The 24,017-nt window shown below is 39.8% G+C and overlaps 1 protein-coding gene across 1 annotated transcript in view; it reads left to right on the plus strand.

Moving 5' to 3' along the window:
• Positions 1 to 2,038: 2,038 nt before the first annotated feature.
• The window catches only part of LOC105222735 (uncharacterized), a 51,170-nt gene continuing 29,191 nt past the window's right edge, over positions 2,039 to 24,017 (plus strand). The window contains exons 1-2 of the mRNA XM_049455066.1: positions 2,039 to 2,553; positions 4,623 to 5,003. The gene's annotated coding sequence lies outside the window, so the exon portion shown is untranslated. The remainder of the gene's footprint in view (positions 2,554 to 4,622; positions 5,004 to 24,017) is intronic.

The raw sequence follows: 24,017 nt of genomic DNA on the forward strand, positions 1-24,017 counted from the left end.
CGTCAACACTTCTCTGCTAAATGTAGAAAAATATATTGTTGTAGGTCTGCTTTCGCTATTTGCTCTCTCGATACTCTCTCCCACGCTTCACGGTGTTGCCAGCTGAAAGTGAATGTGTCTACATATAAATAAAATTGTTTTATATTTCTAAATTGAGATACTGTATTGCGTAATCCGACTAAAAAACTCGTTCCGGTTTAAATCGCACTTCGTCTTCTTTATTGGCTTACGCAGTTATAGCCGGAGAATGGAGACATGTGTAGAAGTTCACGCAAGTGAGAAAAGTTCTTTGAGCGTCATTCATTTAAGACTGGCCAAAAACGATTTACATATGGCTCAAGCAACTCACGATTCCGGGTCTTAGCTCAAGTATCCTCTGGCTAGCCAAAGAATATCCGTTTGAAGGCGAGCTAAAGTGAGAAGGCGAAAAATCCCTCCCAGGGGTTTGCGCTGGGTTTGGCACCCGCCACGAAAAAACGATTCCAATAAAAGGATACAACAGCTTCGGATGAGAGATCCCCCCTTTTGAATTTCATTCATATACCATATAATTTTAAAATACAAAATCTCTTTTATGGATGAGTGGCCAGGTTATCAGCGTGACTCCTACTCTACTTTTCATGCCTGCCGATAAAATATGGATCACCTGGTACACATCATCGGAACTCAAGGAAAAGTCGAAATAATGAACTTCGCCCATCAAACTTGTTCCGAAAGAAACGAAGACTATTCTATCAGACAATTCGACCCAAATTTGAATGAAAAAATTGCCCATTTGACGAAGAAAAATGTGCTCTTCTACTATGACACCCCTTGGCTTACAACTAATTCACCGTTTTCTACAGATTTCGTCCTGTGCGACTTCGTTTTGTATCAAAATATGAAAACGGAGAAAAGTTTAGACAAATGGTGGGATTTTCGTAGCCATTGAGGTCTGCTATGTAACAATTAATTAGTTAGAGAAGTTGCAGCGTCGTCGGGTCAAGGACTAAACTCGACGGAGACTATGTAAATAAACAAATTGCCGTTTTTTCAAAAGTTTTCGTTTCTTTGTAGGTTATATATTCATCAGGGCGCTTTCGAAAAAGTGAATACAGGGGCATTCAAAGCTCTTTCGAGACTAAAATTAAGGAGAACACTTTTCCTAACGTGACATCTTTCACATGCCTTCTTCGACTGCATTTTTGGCAGCTGACAGCAGAAGCCCTGTGCAAACCGCATAACAACAAACCCAGACCAATAAAAAAAGGTGCTACTGGAGCTTTATATGCCTCTCAGCTTTCAGTTTGAATAAGAAACCTTCGCTTGCTCGTAAAAAGTTAAAATTTCAAATCTACAAAAACCGAAAAACCGGTAACACTGGCACCGCGCACGATTTCCAGTTTATCTAGGCTGCTAGCGCGCGGGAGAGCGCTATACTTTCATAGCGCTCGCTGTTCATGTACGTTCTGCCCGCGCGAAAGCAGCAGAGCGGCGCACACGCACCGTGATGCTACGCGCTCAATGCTTTTGCACAGCTAATTGTTGCTTTCTTGTCTAGCTTTCGTGCGGCGTATGTGCGTCGGCCTGGAAAGTTGTTTTCTGCAAGCATACAATGAGCAAAAGTGAAGCGCGGAGTGCTGAGTGCTCGTGAGCGCGCGCAAATAAATGCTTCACCGCACCGCGCGCCTGCCGAAGGCGCTTTACAGCGCTTGCTGCGAAATGAACGTGGAATGCTACATTCCAGTGAGTGTCGAAGCGCTTCATCGCCTTTCTAGTAACGCCGACTATTGCTCGGTTTGCAGCTTCGCTAGAGGAGCATCTCACAAAGCGCCACTTTCGTGTGCCTTCGATATTCTTCAGGTTGCTAGTAAACACACGTGAGTGTGGGTGTGTGCGTTTGTTGGTACATTGCGCTCACTGGATGCTGCATGCTGGGGTCTCCCAGCGACTAGTTATAAACATCGTTGGCTGACTGCTGATGCTGCCTGACTGCCGATTGCGTACGAATAGCGCAGCGACTCGCTACTCTTGCTGCGCTGTGGTCGCCTGCCGTGTGTCTATCGCAATGTAATGCAAAAATGGAAAATCAGTTTGCTCGCGACTTTGCACCGTACGTACGAGTGCTTCCTGCTAAATTGGTGGGTTGGCGTCGCACATCTTTCACTACCGTCGGTCGCTTGGCTTTTGGTGATAACTCTGGTGTTCAGTGCTATAAAGTGCTTTCAAGAAATATATACAAGTGTATATGTATATATTTCATACATTCAAGTGTGTGTGCGTGTCGGATGCTTAATTTGTCGTTTTTTGTGCTACATATGTGTTGAATATGCGTACGCGGGTGTATAAGTCGGTATACCGGGCCGCGGAAAAAAACTTGTAAAATTACAAACAATTCGCAAAGCATGAAAATGAATGAAAGTGTGTAATTAACAAACGAAAAAACGTACTAAAAATCATATTAACTGCATAAAAAACGGGTAACGTATAACTAATGTGCCACAACTGGCTCTTGCCGCAACGCTTAGCTCCTCTCTGAAGGCTTTAGCAGCGCACAAGTGGTGTTTTCTAATTGTAAGTTTCACAAGTGCGGTGGATTACTGCGTTAACCGGTGACAACGAAGAAAATATAAAAATTATTTAAAAACTAAAAAAAAAAATTATAAAAATTAAAAAAATAATTTTATAAAAAAAATAACTAAAAAAATTGAATTTAAAAATTATTTAGCAAATTAAATTACTTAATTAAAAATTTAAAAAAGTAATTTAGTTTATAAAAATAAAAAATAAATTTATAAAAAAATAAAAAAATAATTTAAGAAATTTAATTTAAAAATTATTTAGCAAATAAAATTACTTAATTAAAAATTTAAAAAGTTAATTTAATTTATAAAAAAAATAATTTAAAATTTTAATTAAAAATTATTTAGCAAATTAAATTAATTAATTAAAAAATTAAAAAAAAATAATTTAATTTAAAAAATTAAAAACTACATTAATTTATTTAATTAAAAATTTGATGAACTAATAATCTAAAAAATTTAAAAAATTCTACAAATTAATACAAAAAATTTTAAAACTTAATTATAAATAAATTAATATTTAATTTTTTTGTAATTTATTAACTCTTTTAACAAATAAAAAACTAGTATTATTTTGAAAAGATCTAAAATGAATTCAATAACCAAAATTAACAATTAATTTAATCAGAAAAAATTAAACTAATTTAAAAAGAAAAATAAAAAGTTAATTTAATTTAAAGTTAAAAATTTGAAGTTAATTTTATTAAAATTAAATATATCAAAATTTAAACCTACAATTTTTTAATCAAGTTTTATTAAATAAATAAAACACACAGCATCAAACTGAAAAATATAAAATAAAATTAATTGTAATTAATATACATACTTTATAAAAAATTTAATTTAAAAAAATTAAAAAAAAATTTTATAAAGAATTAATTTTTATTAATGAAGAATGAAAAAAATTAAAAAAATTATGGTTAAATTTTTTTAATTATAAAAACTGATAATATTTAATTTAAAACAAAATAAAAATATTATCAATATTATCATAAACAATTAATATGAGCACATTTTGCTTATTGAAGGATCGAAAAAAAATTATGAAAAATTGTAATTAATTTTTTTAATTATAAAAATTTAAAAATAAAATTAATTACAAAAAATTAACAGTAAAATTTTTTTATTTACAAATTTGCAAAAACAAAAAATTTAATTATAAAAAAATTAAAAAGCAAAATTAATTACAAAAAATTAACACTAAAAAGCTTTAACATAAAAATTTGCAAGCAGAAAAAGCATCAATTAAATTTTTTTTTTCGCCTTGCAAATGAAAGCCGTTTGTGGCATGTATATGCGCTTGGATGGCCATCTGTGCGCGCGTATTCTATATTATTTACGTTTGTATTTATTTGCATGCCTCGCTTGTGGTATACAACAACTCTGTCGTCAGCCTAATAAATGCAAGTCAGCGACCCTGCCATTAGCAACGTCACCAAATGCGTGTGCGTGTGTGCGTGAATGTCCTCGTTGGCACACACACACATAAGCATATAAGCAAATACATTATAAATATATATTACTATGCCAGCATATGTATGACGCTTTAATGGTGGGTTGTACGCATTTATACGCGCTGTATGTGTATGTTTGTGTGTGCGTGAGCTAGCGGATGTTGTCTGTGTCCCTTGCGTACGCTGACCGACTGAATCACGGCGACCGAGTAACCGGGCTTACTTTGACACAACTCCTACACTAATACATATGTATATTAACACACGAAAACATGCAAGTACACACACATACATATACACATACTTTCCACTTGGTTGTACGCGCGCCTTCAATGACCGCTGCCGAGTTGTATCAATTTAAGTGCCATCGCTACTCGCACTCACCGGTAGAAACGAAAAAATAATAACAACAACAAAAAATAACAAAAATTTAGCCAATAAATAACGGTGTCTAACTTGCTTAAGTGATTGCTTGCGTTGCGCTAGTGTTAGTGTAGCTGTTGTTGTGCGCCAGCGTTGGCTCCTGCCGCCAGCCAGCAAGCAAATATATTACCTTGCCCCGGCTTGTTGCACAAACTTCCATTTTCCCCCATTTTTTCCGCCTTAGTGTATGTACACATGTGTGTACTGTGGCGCGTAGGTGCTTTGTGCTAGCAAAGTGCTGTTTTGACAAACCAACAATTACTCAAAAAACAAAAACAACAACAACAAAAAAGAGTGTATAAAGAAAAACAAACAACAAATAAGAGTGTATAAAGAAAAAATATAAAAATTCGTTGCAAAAATAGTTTTTGTTGTTGTTTTTGTGCTGCGCTACCCGGCGAACGCATAAATATTAAAGTTTCCACAGCGCGCCGCAGCGCGTTTGTTGTCGTGTGCGTGCGTGCCACATTAGTGTTGTACGACTCCTGCGCTCCACGTTCGCTCGTGCTGCTGGTCTCCTGACCTCCACCTGCCAGCCAGCTGTGATTGAATGTGCCGCAATGTGGTGAGTATCAATTTGCTAGACCTGCTCACCTAAGCATACACAATCATATATACATATATATATATATATACACATTAATGTCTCTTGGCCTGTGTGGCAGCCTAAATTTACTTGTAATGTTGCCACTTTCATTGAACTTAGGCGCATCTTTGGCCCAAACGCCGTCGCTTCGAAGGCGCAAATGCTAGCTAATGTTGCATGCGCACGCCTACAATATTAAAAGCATATTTCTATACTATATATATGATATACATATATATATATATATATACATATACATACATATATATACATCATGTACTGTAGGAGAGTCCGTAATTATAATTTCAATTACGCTGATGCCGCAGTAAATTAATTACATGTAATCATCACGTACGAAACGGAGCGCGCAAGTGTATGCAACATTTAAATATATGCGCATATATGCATGTATGTGTGCGTGAATGAATGTAAGTACGTAAGTATGCTGGCATGCATGTTACTAGCTGCTGAGTGCGCGCTGAGTGCTCGTTTACAGGCGAGTATAGTGTTGCAAGTTTGGTTGTGGCAGGCAAGCGCACACACACACACTTGAATAGGAGTCTCAGCGCATGTACGTATGTGTGCGCGCAGTTTTTTCTAACTGTTTCCATCAGGATGCTTGAATTTGTTGCCATTTCTGTAATTTGGCACTTTGAGGAGGCGGCGCGCTCGAGCTGCTGCCGGCGGTACCAAAGCGCTTGCTGCCACTTGCTTCGTGCTTCATTCGCTTTTAATGTCTGCGTTGTCGATTGACGTTATGCCACATTAGCTGTAACGTCTTGGTCTTCGTTTTGGTCTAGCCACCAAGCTGTTGCCTATTTCCCGAACTAATCAGCATAAAATGTGATTTACGAGTGTGCGGCAAGTGGCGGCGTAGGAAGTGTGGCGCGCGGCTAAGCGTGCAACATACATTAGGACTTAATCTACGGTATAGGCTAGAAGGTAGTTGGAGAAAGCGGCGTAGCAAATGTAATAAAATAAATAAAGCGAAATTAAGGCTACGAAAAGGCGAAAGGAAATGATAAGCTATGCAGTAGAAAATAAGAAATGCAACGGAAATAAATGGAAAAATAATCAGAGGGAAAATTAGCAGCAAATACATATGTTTGCCACATGCCACATATTTCGTGCGGCAGCTGAGAAAAGTGTATGCCGCAACCAGCACACCGAAGTCAGCAGCCACCACAGAAATGTTGCGAATTTTAAGTGCAGAAGTACGAAAGCTGCAGTCAAGCTAAGAATTTTAAATTCGAAGTACGCTCGGTGGATGTAAAAACGAATGTTTTTGTTCATTCTCTAAAGGTTTTTTATATGAATGCCGCTAAAATAATAGTGATTTTATTGTCTCTGTGAATTGGGCTAGCATGAATGTAGAAATTTAAAGATTATTTATTTAAAGGGTGATCAATTTCGAGGTTATTAAAGAAAAAACACAGAATCTTCAAACGTTTATTATCATTCGAAAGAGCATTCTTTGGCATTTAACTGTTGAAAATTATCTCTTTCAAATGGTGGCCGCGACTACGTAGCCGATGGTCTATCCGTTGAGTCCAAGTTTCGATGACTTGTTCGAGCATTTCGACTAAAAAATGGCGAATGACACGCGTGAAATTGTCTGCTCACCGAAGTGTTCTCTCAATAAACCCATTATCTGATGCGATCTGTGGAAAGTGTCACCGTCTTGTTGAAACAAAATGTCGCCGAGATCACAAGCTTCAATTTAAGGCGTCAAATAGACGGTTATCATGGTGCGGTAACGGTCACCGTTGACGGTTACGTTCTCACCGTTATAGTTTTTGAAGGAACATGGACTGATGACTCCGCCGGCCCACAAATCGCAGCAAACCGTTGTTCTTTCTGGATAAAGTAGTAGCCCTTGAATTTCTTCAGGTTGCTCCTCGTCTTGTTTACATACACATTGAGCCAGAAATGGGCTCAACAAAATTTGGTTTGAATACGTAGGATCTTCTTGAAAATTTTCAAGAGTTCATAGAGCGAAGCGATGTCGCTTGGAGTCAGTTCTTCTTCAGTTCTTGCACAAGCTATATTTTGTATGCTAACAATAGATTTAGACGTAAAATGCACCAAGTCGTTCCATACGTCAGTCCGAGTCGCTGCGAACGTTGCCGATTTGACCGTCCAATTTTCTTTATTGTGTGCTAGACTTTGTCTATTCGGTCGAATCTTATCCAATAATGAATATTGAAACAAGATGGATGATTCTTTACAGATCGTGAATTTTCGTAATAACATTGGAGGATTTGTAAACGTTGTTCAGGCGTAAGTCTTTCCATGATGAAATGCTAACTAACATGACTCACCCGTAATCTAAATCTGCAAAGGCTATTGAAAAAGTACATCTACTTGGATCATCCGTTACAATATCTATTTCCCAATAGTCAGTCAAAGTCAAAGAGCAATGAGATTTTTTTGGAATAAAGACATCTAACACGTATTATCTTTCATGCGGAGCAGCTCATGAGATCGCTTGATTGAATTCGCTAACTTTCATCTTATTGCAGATGAGCCATAAACTGTGTAGCTGAAACCTAGACCTATCGCTAATAATTTTGAAGAACTAAGATTGAACCATTTTGGGAGCATCGGTTTAAAGATGTCATAGATTCACAGATGGAAGGGAGGATGCAATGCTCGTTCCTTAATACCAGCTTGCTTAAAGCCTTTAGCTTTTTTAGCAGATAAATGACTGAGTTTCTACACTAATTAGTGGGACGCTCCTTACCGTTTGTCTACAAAAGAAAGATTACAGTCCTAAAAAGAGGAAGTAGATAAACTTCTGGTAGAATACTTAGTACCGCAATTGAGTCGATCGCAACAGGTATGAAACCGGGTAAGAGAATAGAGCGCGACAGACCTAATAGAGCTTTGAATGAAAGAGTGACAATGAAAAGAGAGAGACGGATGATGAACGAGGGGTAGGAACCTTTTTAGATGTAGAGCCAATCGGCGAAAAGTGGTCCCTGCGAAAAAATGTCTTGTGGCGGTTCCGTAAGTAAAATAAATAGCTTTAGGAAGACGGAGTTAAGGGTTTAGTACGTAGGCATTCTATTTTGGAAATACTGTAAGCGCTAAAATTGGCGGGGCATAAACCCGGATGAGATGTCTGCTTAGCGAATATAGGATGAATCGCGCATGCCGTCTACAATATGTCCCTGTATTTTGAAAATTATCCTATTGATAACAAAAAAGTCTGAAATGCGAGAACATGTTTCTTCAGACGGCTCGGAACATTTCCCAACTGATTGGATCTGTTTATAACTTCCTACCTGATGAGTTAGTAGAAGAGTGTACTAATTTTTGTTCTTGGGTTTTATCTTAGGAAAAAGATCGGCTATGAATATATTTAATGCAAAGACTCAGAGCGCTTTTCATCTTTCCTGATCTAGAATTTAAAAGTTTGAGTTCTATTATTAAATTTTTATTATATCTAGCAATCACTTGGTATTGCGAGCGAGGCGAAACCGCTGGAGTGAAGGTGAAGTGAGCTTGTTCACGGATGGATCGAAGCTATTAGGGAGAGTAGGAGTTACAGTCTTCTATCAGAAGCTCTCCATTAACTGTTACTTCCGCTACCAGACCACTGTAGTGCAGTGTGTAGATGTACTGCCCCGAAATGCAGCATTTTTCACAGAGATTTGTATTTACTCCGATGCCTTTTTGAACCTTGAGCTCTGTAAGTACCGCCCAATCACCGATAATCAAGTGTGAGGTTATGAGATCCTTCAGGCTCACTACTCCTCTGAATTGCTTGCTCTTGGCAAAGTCAATCTACCTATAATTGTGGGTGTTCTCATTGATCATTGCCCAATTGGCTCACACGAAGTGCCGCTAAATATTTTGTCGGACACTGATCGACAAAACTGTTGAGAGTTAAGGAGGTTGGAGGTTGGAGGTTGAGAAACGTCTAGGCACTTTCTGCTCTACTTCCCAGTTTTGCAGACTTAGATTGAATTGTCTCGTTAGGCGCACCTTCGGCGAACCTAAAACTTAAATAAGTATAACAGAAATCGGTTTATCACAGGAGATCCTATGTGAAACAATGAAGCAAACCGGTAAAGGAATTATGTTTATGATGCGTAGAATGTCTGAGAATCTGGGAAATGTTGCTACTGAATGAGTTGTGTTTGATAAGACGAAGATTTTACAATGTTTGTAACCGATCCCGGACTCAGTAATGGAAATAATGGCGTATTATGTGGTGATTGAACATTCTGAGCAATATTTTTTTTTTTATCTCGAGATCCCCAACAAAGTTAAAGCTGTATGTCAACGTAATATCAAGAGACTATATTGCGGGATAATCATGGCATGAAATGTTTTTAAACAACTCTATAACAACTCTATTCATCATCGAATGTTGGTCCATCAGAGTTTTAGCCGCGGCTTAACACCACAATGTAGTGAAGCAATAACTATTTCACCAGCTATACAGTGTAACGCAATACCGGCACAGTGAGCTGCAATGAGTTGAGCCGTGCGGAGCCGCTTGCTATTTGCCATTTCGCAGCACGTATTGTTGAGGAGACACCCCTGCAACACCAGTCGAGGCGTTGTTGATGCTGCCGACCAGAGCGCGACAGATACACAGGACACACAACTAACTGCCACGCATTATGGTAGCTTCGTGCTTCATACTTTTTCGCTGTCGAAAAAAGTCGAAAAAAGTTTTGCCCGCAGCTTGCCTTCTGCTGAGCGTTATTACAGCGTTAGCCTGACGCCGGGTCGACAGGATTTATTGTAGGTCTTTTCAAAGTGTAACACGAGGCGACACGAACTCAGTGCATAGGCGGTGCGGTCTCTGTTGTCGGTGGCTCGGTGAGGCGTTAGAGACAGCAAAATAAAAAATAAAACAGATGCTGTAAATCCAGTGACAAAACCCAGCAACAACAAAAAACAGACGCACACACACAAACAGAAGAAAAGAACAGTCGAAGCTCGTAAATACCCAACTTTGTAACAGTTAAACGCAAATCAGTGAAAACGGAATGGCTGAGTTCAAAACTGGAAGAAAAAAATGAAACACACAAAAAAAAAAAACAGAGAACCACGCGCGCCGCACAAAAAAGTTTGAAATGCAAATGGAAATCTTGAAAAATCACTAAAAAGTGACTATGAAACGTGAGCGAAATGTAAAGAAAATTCGCCAAATGACACAAAAATACTGTCGAAGCCCGAACACCAATGAACTCGCACAGCAGTTGAGCGACGTCTATAAACCGCTGGCTGGCTGGCTGCTTCACAGGCTCGTGGCAGGCAGACACGACTCACGAGCCAGTCGGCATAAGACGTGAGCTTAAGCGTATGCCTTTACCGTTAACTTGCCCGTTATAAAGTAAAGTCGTGGTGTGCTATTAATCTTATGGCTACACAGATACTCGTAATTTGCATAGTGAAAACGGTCAAAAGTGGTCGCTTCGCAGAAAACGGCAACGGCTTAGGAGTGACAACGCGGGTGGCAAAAGCAATTCCAAAATAGCTACAACAACAACAGCAAGAAGAGCTAGAGCAGTAATAATGCTAAAGCAATCATTGGCGCAACAGTAGCGTTCGCATTTATTGAAATATCCGCACGAATGTGTGGCTATTTAAGATAAGCGTCTTTCGTTTATTTGCTTTTTTATACGGTCGGTCGGTCGGGCGGTCGGGCGGTCGGTCGGTCGAAGTCTTTGGTGGCATTTGGCGCATCATAGTATTTTCTTAGACACCCACGATGCGCAGCTCATATTTGTAATAGTAAACGGTGGCACAGTGTGCTGAGTGAGTGGAAAGAGTGCCGCAGAGCTTAAGTAAATATTATAATTTTGTTTTTGAGCTTTGTGGATTCAATGAAATTAGCGGCAGTTGTCAAATTAGGCTTTGCAGGTATTGTGTGCCGAAGCTGTGGTGACTAAGAAGTCACCCGGGGGAGTGTTAACATTTTTAAATGAGTCATTAGCATAATTTGAGAATCATAAATTTCTGCGTCAATTACAACGGCATTGAATTACTACTGAAGACTTCAGTAATTGTGGTAGAAAATGTCTTGTTAAATCAAAATATCAGTGTGGTACTAACGGCTTTGTCTATCGGACGCAATCGTATGTGTCTAGACTCTACGATTCGAAGATCTTGACCTTGAGAAACTGAATTACTAATGAGACCAGTGGAGTTGCTTTGAAAGTTTATTCCATATATCGACTATTCAGAAATAAGAAAATGTTAAAACCTTTCAAAAATAAACAAAATTTTCCATACAGGAACTGGATATGCAATATTAGTCCGATATCAGCGATTCCATCAACTGAGCAGCTTCTTGTAGAGAAAAGGATGTATGGGAATTTCAGATCTATATCTCTACAAACGAGGGACTAATTCGGATATATAGAGACGGACAGATAACGTCCGGTGTGTTTAACGTGAGTACCTGCTGACGAGAGCCTTACCCCACGTCGTTCAAGGGAAGCTAGACGAATATGAGAAAATAGACATATCTAAATCGACTCAGCTAGTCACACTGAAAACTTAATATACCTTGTACGAAGTATATCCAGACCCAGGTTTCATGCCACTACAGAACTACCTTCACAAACTTTCCTAAACCCGCCAAGGAGAGACTAGTTTTCCTAATCTGAACCTTTAATAGCAAATAAACACTATCGACATCGGTTAGTCTGCAAAACTTTCGTCAATATGTACATGGTCGATGACAAATACGATTGTGCTCAGTTGGAATTCTTCTAGACTTCAAATTATAACTATCGAAAGTTATTAAGTAAGAGCTTTCATTTCCAATTAGTTTGTGATTTGAACTCGCTGAGATCTCAGCTGAAGTTTCGTAGAAGAAAATCCTCGAAGCCACCTTCCTCTTCTTCTTTATTGGCGTAGAAACCGCTTGCGCCATTAAAGCCGAGTTAAGCGCCAGTCATTCTTCCTTTTAGCTCTTTGGCGCCAATTGCAGATTCCGAGTGAAGCTAGGTCCTTCTGCACCTGGTCTTTCCATCGAAGTGGAGGTCTTTCCCTTCCTCTGCTTCCCCCAGGAGGGTACTGCATCGAATACTTTTACAGCTGGAGCGTTTTTTTCCATTCGGACGACATGATCTACCCATCGTAGCCGGTATCTCTTAATTCGCTGAGCTCGCTCATCGGCTCATCAGCTGTTGTCATCGTCCATGCCTCTGCCATTCGTTTTTCTTTAACATATTGTCGAAGTCTCTACGTCCTAGCCACCTTGAGGGCTTTCGTTCTTCTTTAACATACTGTCGAAGTCTCTCCGCTCCTACCCACCACGAGGGCTTCGTTCCTCTTTAGCCTACCCGATTTTTTAAAATATGCTCGAAGTCTTCTGCTACGAGTCATCTCTCTCTGTGCGAGTCATAACGTTCAAAATTTATTTGCTCTGCCATATTCACAACTATTCACAACAATTAAACTCGACGCTCGAGAGCTTCCGTGATACCAATTAAGTATTTTGTTTATTTAATCACGTCAAATTTTGTTTGAGAACTTTTATTTCATTAGCAAATGCAGTGCTCACGTGCTGCATTGTGCTGAGCTCGCGCTGCTCATTTGTCATCGATACCCGCCATTGTGTGTGTGCTACATTTCGCAACTCACGCGCCACACTGTGCCAACGCAAATTTCACATATTTAATAGAGAATTATATTACAGTTGGGATCAGCATCACTTACAGGATCAACAGAAGTTGGAATAAATGCAAAAGTGCAAGGGGTGGTAGCCGAAAAAAAGGACCATCCTGGGCAGCACTTACTTACATAGCCGTCGCCGCCACCTACAGACACATATGAAATGGCGTACGGGATAAGATAGTGCGGCATAGTGTGGTGTAGTGTATGATTGCGCCGCAGCTTTCCGTTCGCCATTTGTGTGTGTTTGATTTTTCCTCTCTTTTACGGCTATCCTGTTCGTTATTTCTTCATTGCTGTCTGCCGGTTGGATTTCCTTCCGTCCTTCCTGTGCGCACACACGCACACACACTTACACATAAATATATAGTTAGTATTAAAGTTGTTCGTAAGCTCGAGCTCATATATTTACACATGAGGAAATACTCACACTCACACACACACCACCACTTTTCGTACACGCGCGTTGGAGTTTACAATAAACGAGTTTACGTACTTCCTTCAGCATGCTGTGGGTTTTCGAAAAATTTCTGCGTACGCAAAGCATGAATTTGATAAAGTGGAGGCAGCAAGCTCACACTAAGGTATTTGAGGGGGTATGATGTATGATGATAAGTAAGATGCGCTAAGTTGTTCATCGCGAAGTAAGACCTAAACTAGCGGAATGCATTTATAATTCGTAGCTGTTGCTTTAACGGTAAATAAGAACAAACTTCCAATGCCTACATATCTGAAATTTTGATCCTGATTTGGCAAAAGGCAGACGGAAACGATTTTTTTAGACTAACGAGGTTTTGAACTTGATATCTTGTATGTCAATGCTATTCATCAATCTCTGACTGAAGAGCTCCTTTACAAAAAGTTATAAGAAATGGGATAATAAGATTAAGTTAAGATAAGCTTTGACATTTCTTTGATCATTTGGGCTTCGGGCTCTAAAAATTCACTATTATTAGTCTAAATCCTTTTTCAAGTATCAAGGGCTAAGTGGACGCTTGAACGTGGCTGCTTTACAACAGAAGTATGTACAAGAGAATTCGTTGGATTCCCCTATTTTAAGGTGATCGAGCGAGTTTTTGGATTGAAGCTTGTGATGTCGGTGCCACTTCCAACATATCGCATCAACCAATGGAATTATTGAGAGAACCCTTCGGCCGTTAGACTTTTTTCTGTGAGGATATGTAAGCTCTTAAGTCTATGCGGACAATCTGCTTCGATTCAGGATTCAGTCGAAATGCTCGGACTAGTCTCTGAAAATTGGACTCAACGGATGGACCATCCGAGACGTAGCGGGAACCTCATGATGGATCACTCTTTTCTCATCAGTGAAAGTTAATGTCATAGAAAGTAGGTTAGGTTAGGTTATATGGCAGATCACAAGGCTCGATAGCAATTGGACTGCTTATGATCAGTCCTTTTTGAAGCCAATAAAGGATTCCAGTAATAAGATTTTTCAGGCGTAGAGGTTAAGATTCAAGTTGTTTTAGCCTTTAGCACCCGAACTGAGAGCCAATTAAGACGAAAGTGTAGAGATATTTCTTTTTAGTCTCTTTCCAAGCAGCTTCCGTAACTGGCATCCTATAAGTTGTTAACCTTACCGAATAGTTATAACTCCTACTCTTTAGAAAAAATCATATCTTTACTTAGAACTAGAAAAATCTTGCGATCGCAGAGGTACTGATAGTTACCCAACGCTCACCAAGCTCCAGCTAGTTCATATAGTTGTTCGATAGTAATATCCAAGAGGACAGCGGTGCCTCGACCAGTTGCCACTCCAATGACAGCGAAGCTGAGGTGCATATTCCATGCGAACTCATCAGCTTTACGGTTGACTGCGATTTCCCTATGGATTGGTATCCAAACTAGTATTATCTAGAAGTAACTCGATGCCACTGATACTTGGTTTAAAACTTCCTTTATCAATCTGGAACGCGTGGTCAGTGAGTTCAAGGTCAGTATAGTCGCTCTACTATCAGAGTGAATAGTCAGTTTCATAAAGGTGGCTGCGCTTCGGAACAGTGGACGAACTGCTATATTAAAATACTGAATAACAAATGAAAAGAAGTACTGAATGGAATTTTTTAGACCGGCTGGTGAATTTTCCCACTGAAAGTAGGCGTTTGGTAAGACTATAAAATATAACAGTATCTACGAGAATCGCTATGAAATATAAAAGTTGAGATAAATTAATAAAACCCTTACGAGTATACCCTCAAGGGAGTTTGTTTTTGGTTCATATGAACACTTCCTTTTTTGACCTTCGACATCCCTATCCAAAGGCATAACTTAATCTGAAAATAACCATAAATGCAAAATGCAGTTATAATCTCTGAACACTTTATGGCGGACCCTTAAATTTACACGTACACTCATCGCTTTTGCATTTATTGCGCTTGTGTGCGTAAGTGTTAAATTTATTTATTCTTTTATATTTATGATTATATGCTCGTGCTCGTGCGCCGGCTCGTTTATGTGCCTTAGCAGACCGTTAACGGCAACAACTGCCTTATGTTGCCTTAGTCTTTCGCATTTATATGTATGTATGTGTGTGCGTGTGTGTGTACGAGTGGTGGAAGTTAATCAACTGCGGTGCTACTTTCTCAACAATTTGGCGCATTCAAATTGATTGCCATCGACACATCCGTGTTGCTCGGTCACTCGGTCGTGCGGTCACTCTGGCGTATACGTATTCGAGTGGCACTCACTTTGTGCGCACGAGTGCACGCACACAAACACATGGGTACATTGAAAGCATACGGTGCACCGTGGTGTGGTATTTCATATTTATATGTCAACAAGGCGGGCTAGATAAGTCTAGTAGGTATTTGAATAAGTTATTTTTTCGATCAGAAATGCCGTTAATTGTACTGCCATGGGTTTCCAGATAACAATGTTTTGAAAGTTGCCAAAAAAAGTTGTTTTTGATACCTTTGTCCACAGAAATCTCCTACGATTATATCAGTTTTTCCACTGTGGAGATTGTAAACAGAGGCAGTTTACTCTCGAGACCCTACTTGGCTTACTTTGGTACTCCTTCTCTTGAAATGGTTCACTTCATTGCTTTCATTCGTTTCGAGAGGTTTGTTTTGTCCACAATCAAAGAACTGTGGAGCTGCATCGCAACCAGGTGCCGGACCCAAAGCACAGCAGAGGTTTTAGTTGGGCTCTAACCAAGGTGGTTAGTGTGTTCATTCCTCACTGCCAAGCATTCTCAGGGTGCTGATCAACGCATTGATTTGATCCGCTGTGCTTTTGAGGTTAAGGCTGTCGTCAGCAGGTACCCACATTAACCACACGGGACGTTGTCTACAAGACACTCGGTCTAGCCTGATCCCAGTGCTACGGGCGTGGTATCATACTCGACCTTGTTAATGAACTCGGGTTAAGCTATCAATGCGACCGAGAAATGGAGACCCTCGAGGGTCCGTTTTCACTGTTTTCAAACCCTAGTAGAGAAGACTGGACCAAAGATTCTCTGATCGATAGTACCGAGACAATAGCTAGACTCTGAGTAGGAAACTCTGTTATTTTCATCTAGGTACCTCGCCTTATAGGAATAGAAGAAAATTAAAAGGCAGATGAGTTGGCTCGCTTGTTGGCAGTTCGAAACATAATTCCCCTAAGCTACCCCAGCCCATTCAGTACTTTGAGGGGTTGCTTGAAGCAATGGACCTTAGAGGAACACCTCGGGTATTGGAACATAAGCAAACAGATCCCACCATAAAGTTACTTTGGGGTAGTGCTGATAGTGGAGAGACAAAAAAAGCTCTTACTTCTAGTAAAAGGGAACTTAGTACCATTATGAGGGTTATCACGGGGCACCTAACCTTAAGATTCCACCTTCACGATAGATTCAGCGGACTTGCAAGGAGGATGATGAACATTATCTATCCGACTTCAGACGGATGAGAAGGTACATATTCCACGTCTCCCAATACTCCAACTTAAGAGACATTGAACAGCTGAGGTGGAAAAGAATCAGTTATTTAAACAAATCTATAGGTTTGCTGAATAAGGCTAAATTGGTTGCCAGCTGGGATCACAATAAGGCCTATGATGATCTAACTACGACCAACTAAGGTCCAGCTTTGTGCTAACTAATCAACCATGTAAAATGTTTCATCACTAGAGCCGATTAGACCACAATTCGCTAAGGAATTACTTCCACTTCATTGACATATCAATAGCGCCTTATTTCAGTAGAACCAACCTACAGCTCAGCAACTCAATCGACAGCTAAAAGCAAGAGCAGAAGTAGTTAACGGCTAACAGCTGCCAGTGTGGCCAAAAGGCGAGTATTTATGCGACTTTACGACTGTGTGCGTGTCAAAATATGCGCGCATTTCTTTTGCCTCATTGCTTTATTGCGTTATTTTTTCCAATGTGCCACCGCATGTGTGTGTCACTCTTTGCAAGGAGCAGCTGCGACAAACGCGGCGACGAAGACGCCAACAACAGCGACAGCAACAGCAACAGAGACTGCGATAAGCGCAACTAAGCAGTTGGCATGGTTCGTGACTGCGGCTGCCCTGCCAAGAGACTGTGATTTCCACGACCAATGTTAGTTGAGGTTATGGTATTGGCTTTTTCGCGCTGTTGACTAAAGCCTTACAGTGGGTGGTTTTGGGTTGGCGTTTGTGGTTGACGCGTCGCAAAAGTCAAAGCGAAATATGCTTTTGCGCTAACGCATTGATTCAATTAAATACGGGCGGACGGCACGGCACGGCAAATACTTCAATGGCACACCCCTGCCATGCTGTCATCGCTCCGCCACAATGAGAAAGCCTCACACAATGCCTGCGTGTTTGTCGGTGTCTCTGCGTCGCAGCGCCCACTTTCGACCAGCTCCGCGCTTACAATTATAGCGACTGAGTCGCCACACAGCACTACGTCACGCCACGCTACGCCATGCCGCATTGAACGCCGCCTTTGCTTTGTCTTTTCGTGGTATCTTTGTGCCGCATCATTGTGTGGTGTCTTTTTTGTCTTTCTTGTTTTTTCGTTTTTGGGTTATTTTAGGCGAAAACCAAAGCACAAACGCGCATCGACCGCAAATTAGATATGCTTCAGGGACTGGTGTGGACCACTTATGCTGTGTGTAGTTGACTGTCAAACTGACACAGTGACTGACTGACTGACAGACTGTCTGTGAACGACTCGGCGACTGACTGAGTAACTCGCTGTGTAGCTGTCTAAGTGCCTGCCCAGCTGCCGGTTTTGGCTGGCTTATACCCCCAACTCTACGCGCCACGCTCTGCGTTCCGTGCTCCGCGCTCCACAATCAACAAAGCTGAATGGCTTACATTGTCTAGCTGGCTTTCTTGGGCCACTCTAACGCGCCTAAGGCCATTTTACGAGGTGCTGAATGAATGAGTGCCTGTTTTGGTTGCTAGGTTGGTTAGACCTTTAAGTACATACATATGCAAAGCCTGCGGGCGGGTTCTCGTGCGCGCCGCAGCAGTAAAAGTCAGTAAGAGTGCGCCCAAAAAAAAGTCATACAATCACACACAGACATATAAATATATGTGTGTTTGCTTTATTTTAGGCATTTAGCATATGTGTTTGCGTGCGTCCGTATGTGTGTTGTTGTTATTTTTGGTGCGGGCGTATTTTCGCATTTAATGCGTTAACAACTAGGCTCTTCGTTTATGACAGCATCGATAAGCCGATACTGACACGACAAGACACTGGTGGCGTGAGAAGCGGGCAAAAAGCACAAAACATAGGAAAAATGTTAAAAAAAAAATAAAAAATTCAATAAAAAAAAGATATAAAAAATAAAAATAAAAATTAAAGGCCTCTTAAAATAAAAAATATTTGCGCATAAGCGTTAAAATGTTTACACAAACAACACATTTCGCTCAGCTAATGGCCTCTCGGCGCTTGACTTGCGGACTATGTAAATTTACAGCGTTTTATCGGAAATAAATCCGCTATGTTTCGGCAAATTTACATATGGCATGACCGCGAGCTAAATTTCCGCCTCATTCACGCATAGATCGGATCAAATGTGTTTGTTTAGCGTTTTTATTTTAATTGGTGAGCTTGCGAGTTTTCAGGGCATTAAAGGATATAGGCTATTAGAATACAGCTAATGTTAATTTTAAGCCATTTTACAGGCGTTTATGTATGTGAGAGCTGAAGTTTATAGTTTATTGTTTCATCAGAGCATTATGAAGTACTATTATTCAGCGCCGACTTCTTGGCAGAAAGCATGAAGTGTAGAGAAGGGTGTAACAGCAATGTCGTGAAGCTTGTCCATGACTTCTATGAAAAACTTCAAAATATTTCGTAAAATCAGAATGGTCCTTGGGGTTTGAGTTAGCAAACCCATAAAGGAACTTCAAATCAATCTCCCAAAAGTCAGGAAGGACGAAAAGTTTTCAAAAAGAGTTTCTATTCAGTGTTTTTCAAAATTATTTGGCGAATGGTTTGTGCCACTAGAGAACTAACAAAACCAAAATTTGTCAATTTCAACAGTGTAAGGACTTAATTTTAAGAATTCTGGCAATAATGTTTAATTCTCAACCGATTTTTCGGCTATTTTTGAAAATTATCTCAATTTACGACCAAATTTTGGACCAAATTGCACATATTTGAGGCTGGACCACAATAAATAAACAATAAGTGATTCATCAATAGGACCGAAGCTGTTCCCATACATTAAGTGCTAAGGGCGAAGGAAAAAGAATGTAGAAATCGCTACTGTTAGCAAATGCCGGGGCTTCACAGACGAAGCAGAGGAGAGTTGAACACTACAGGTAAAAGGTTCAAGCAACTAATTGTTCACTCGGGAACAAATTTAGGTAGTTAGTAGGATTTTATATTAAAATAGTAAAACTTCATCAAGATCAGGAAGCACATCTTCGAGCCGTTCTACACAAAACGAGGTTTCAGACAAGGGGACTCCCTATCATGTGACACTTTCAATTAAATAATTCGATAATTATGGGGTATGTACAATCTACTTTAACAGTGTACAGTTGCTGGCTTTAGCTTTCTTCAGGTTGGATAAGAAAGCAAAACAAATGGGTTTGGCAGTGAACGAGGGCAAGACGAATTTCTTCTGTTATCAAACAAGCAGTCGTCGCACTCGCGACTTGGCTGCCACGTCACGAGGCAGAGGCATGGACGATGACATCTGATGAATCGGCGTTACGAGTTTTCGAAAGGAAGATTCTGCGAAAGATTTATGGTCCTATGCGCATTGGCAACGCCGAATATCGCAGCCCAAGGAACGATGAGCTGTACGAGATATACGACGACATTGACATATTCCGCCGAATTAATAGACAGCGGCTGCGTTGGCTAGGTGACGTCGTCCGAGTGAATGAAAACACTCCAGCTCTGAGAGTATTCAACGTAGTAACCGCCGGAGGAAGCAGAGGACTTGGTTACACTTGGAATCTCCAATTTGCGCCAAACATCGAAAAGGAAAAATGACTGGCGCGTGGTTGTAGACTTGGCTGTAACCACGTAAGCGGTGTCTACGCTAATAAAGAAGTAGTAAGATTTTATACACGTCACTGCAAGATGTCATCTATACAGATTGAGTTACTGTTCCAAAGTTCTACCTTCGCTTATTTTATTGCCCGTAATCGCAGGTAGATGGAGTCAAGCTATCGTAATAACGAATCCAGTGAGAAAACATGTCACATCCATTCATTTAGGGGGTTTATTAGTGCTTTTTGATTCACAGCATTATTCATAAGAGCTTGGCATTTCGTGGTTAATAAGAGGAGGACTTTCGTTTGCAACCATAAGATGCTTCTATATTTAATACTAATTTTATCGGTTATTAAAAGTTGAGGACTATGGACAATGGAGTTTAATCGTTACTTGAGCTTTCGGAATGGAGTAAGCTAAGTCTATTTTGTTCGACCGCACCGATTTTTGCTAAATTATACAATTTTTCCTAACAATATAAGCACTTTTGAATTGCGGTTGAACAAAACAAATACCGTTAAGGGAAGAGAAACCTTAAAACACGATGAGAGATATATGAGGCAATGTCAATTGTGTATCGTACTGTACTCTGAACCGAAAGTTGGACTATCCGTATGGTTTTAACAATCTTTCAGCTGTAGACGGTTGACTTGCTGATACTTTTAATACTTTACAATAACTAAACCAAAGCAGCTCCCATTAAAAAAATATCAAAATAAATTACTTTTCTAGTTGAAGTAATTTTAAAGTGAGAGCAAATTGGACTTGTCAACCCTTTTTAAAAAAGTATAATTTAAGCATTTTGAGAAACAAAAATGATTTATACACATAAATCGCATGCTCCGTTAGCTTTCACACCCGCATAGCTGCATGGGTCATCCATCATGTCACGTGGGTGGAGTTTGATTTGTATTCATAATGAAAGGATAATTGGCGTAAACCGAAAGTTGGTGAGCTGCCCACTCTCAAGTGTAGGGCAAACCAATATTTATCTACATACTTCAATTATTAACGATCAAATATTTGGGTATTGTTTGCGCTTGCTGACGTTGCGGACTTCGCGCTGTGATTTATTGACTTATTACATGTTTTAATAAGGCCTCGTAGTAGCCATTGTATTGTTTATAAGGAGGTAAAGTTGTTATTAATGAAACAAATGAATTTCGTAGTTTTGTATTGTACATCTTGAAAGCGTATGCGTGAGAATTGAAACTGAGATTAGCGTATATCCCAGAGTTTTAAATGTTCTACGCTTATCACGGATATTTGAGGGTTAGTTGTGGATAGAATTCACGACATACTTAGATGCAGGAATATCATTAAGAAATTTTGGACGGTCGGTGTTGATTAGTTGTTAGAACTGAAACTTCTTAAGAATTGGGTCCATTCTTCCTAAGGCTGCGGTTACCTTTTGGCAAGTGATAACTTGACGACCAAGCTTTTCAAATTACGTCAGTCGCCTTTTAAGAAACAAAAAATCTTACTTGAAGCTGTTAAGTCCGAAATATAATTGAAAGGATCTATTGTGAAAGGAATCAGACGAAAACAAGAAGAAACGTTAACTTCGGTTGCACAGAAGCTATAATACCCTACACAGATTCATTACAGAAACTTTGATCGTTTGGTTTGTATGAAAGCTATAAGCTAGGGTGACTCGATATGAACAATTGCGTCGAAAATTTCGGGAAGATTCCTCATAAAATGAAAAAGTTTTCCATACAAGCACTTAACTTAGATCATTCGGAGCTATACTATATACTATAGTGAACTTGTTAAAACAACAAACTAATACAATATTTTTCAAAAATGCTTTTTGGAATATTTTTCTCCAACTTTAAATGTTTTATGGTATGTTATTAGAAACACTTTCGTAAATATTAGTAGAAAAAGTGCTAATTAATGAACTAGTTAGTGTGTAGTTACTTTCGGATGAGTTTATTTGTTAATATATATTGGTATTTAGGTAGAAAATATTTTAAGAAAGCAATTATAATATTTTTACAAACTAGTTACCGACTAGTTATTTTCGGATGAGTTTATTTGTTAATATATTTTGGCATAGCATATGAAAACAATTAAAATATTTTTACAAACTAGTTAAGGGCTAGTTATTTTCGGACTAATTTACATATATTTTGGTATTACGGTAGAAACTGTGGCAATATCGGCGGTTCCGACAAATGAGCAGCTTATTGCGAAGAAAAGGACAAGTGTCAAATTTCAGATCGGTATCTCAAAAACTGAAGGGTTAGCGTACATGCAGACAATCACGGGTAAATCGTCACGCTGATCATTGAAATATATATATATTTTATAGGGACTCCGACATTTCCTACTGTATACAAGGTACAAACATAATGGCAAACTGACAAATGTCCACTCTATAGGGGCGAACAGTATTTGAATTAAAAATTCCATATTGGACTCTGCAACATGAGTACTTGGTGAAAATAATAAAAACATATTAATTTTTTAATTAGCCCCAAAAAAGTGCTTGCTTTTAAAAATTTTACGTTTTAAAATTTTAATTAATTTTTCACCCAAAATTTTACTGACCACCCCTAATGCACATATGCGCGTTTCTTAAAATAACAACAAATATAAGCGGCAATAAAAATGAGCATAATATTTATAAGAGCGCCAATGTGTACACCTTCAATATGTACTTAAGGAAAAGCAATAATAAAGCTACCGTTTTAACCGAGCCATTCAAATCTACCAAAGATCACCCAGCGCGCTGCCTTACACAGTCGTGCACGCACTTCCCTCCACAAATCCAACATTTCCTTGCTTACTTTCCGCAGCGCCATTGTTTTAAGTACTACGCGCGCGCCTTACGCCGCGCAATGCCTTCCGCTTCGTTGACTGCGCCTCCGAGCAGCGCTCAGGCTAACCTATGCGCTATGTCTCTACACTAAGCTCCCTACTAAGAAAACCTCTAGGCGACCGAGACTCATTCCATAGACAGCGCCGTGGGCGCACGCACTTACCGCAAAAAAGCAAGAACAAGAGCAAAAAAAAACAAGCCCGCAGCCTAACAACCGTCAGCGCGCACCAGCTGCTGTCGCGCGACCAGTCACTGTGTGCTTTGAACCCCTTCCAGCGTTGCGTGTGGCACGCCCCCAACCATTGGCAGCATTCATTCACGCCACTTACGCGCCTAAGTAAAGTGGCGCTGGGAAAATGTGTGCTGCATTAGTCAGTTATATCAATGAATGACTAAATGAGTGAATGAACAAATTTGTATTCGTGTGTGTGTTGGTGAAAACGCTGGCGCGTATGTGTGTTTGTGTGTGCGTGAGCTTGCGCGTGAATTCCTTCATGAATTTTGCTCTACAAGTTTTTCATTGCCTATCAGCGCTCCCTTTTTATAGCACTCGGTCGGCTGCGAATGTGTGTGTGTTGTGTACGCGTTTGTCTACGTGCGTTTGTGTGTGTGTGCGCGCGAGTATGCTTATGCGTGTACGCGCGTAATTCTAATTTAATTTAATTTCACGAAGTATTTAAAATTAAATATTAAAAAGTTTTTGCGCTGATGACGTTGCGACTTCAAAGTACCAGGCAATAAAACCAACTCTCCTCCTTGTAAATTTGCCAAAGTAAAACAAAGTGAACAAAAACAAAAAACAAAACGAAACATTAAAAAGTAAAAATAATAAAAATGGAAATATAATAAAGAAAAATGCGTTTTAGCTAGAATGATTTTTGCGTGCACGCACGTTTGCTGTTTGCTCGTTGGCAGCTGTGGGCTGCCGGTGCTGCGCCATTATTCACCGCCTTTGCGCCCGCTTAGGTTGGCTGGATGGCTGTTTGACGGCTTAGCTGACTGCTCGCTTAGCTATGCCGGCGTGTAGTTGGAGTGGCGCTGATAGTATGGGATATGCATACAAAATTAAATAAAGG

The sequence above is a fragment of the Bactrocera dorsalis genome, chromosome 1, assembly GCF_023373825.1.
Source record: "Bactrocera dorsalis isolate Fly_Bdor chromosome 1, ASM2337382v1, whole genome shotgun sequence".
Classification (NCBI taxonomy): Eukaryota; Metazoa; Arthropoda; class Insecta; order Diptera; family Tephritidae; genus Bactrocera; species Bactrocera dorsalis.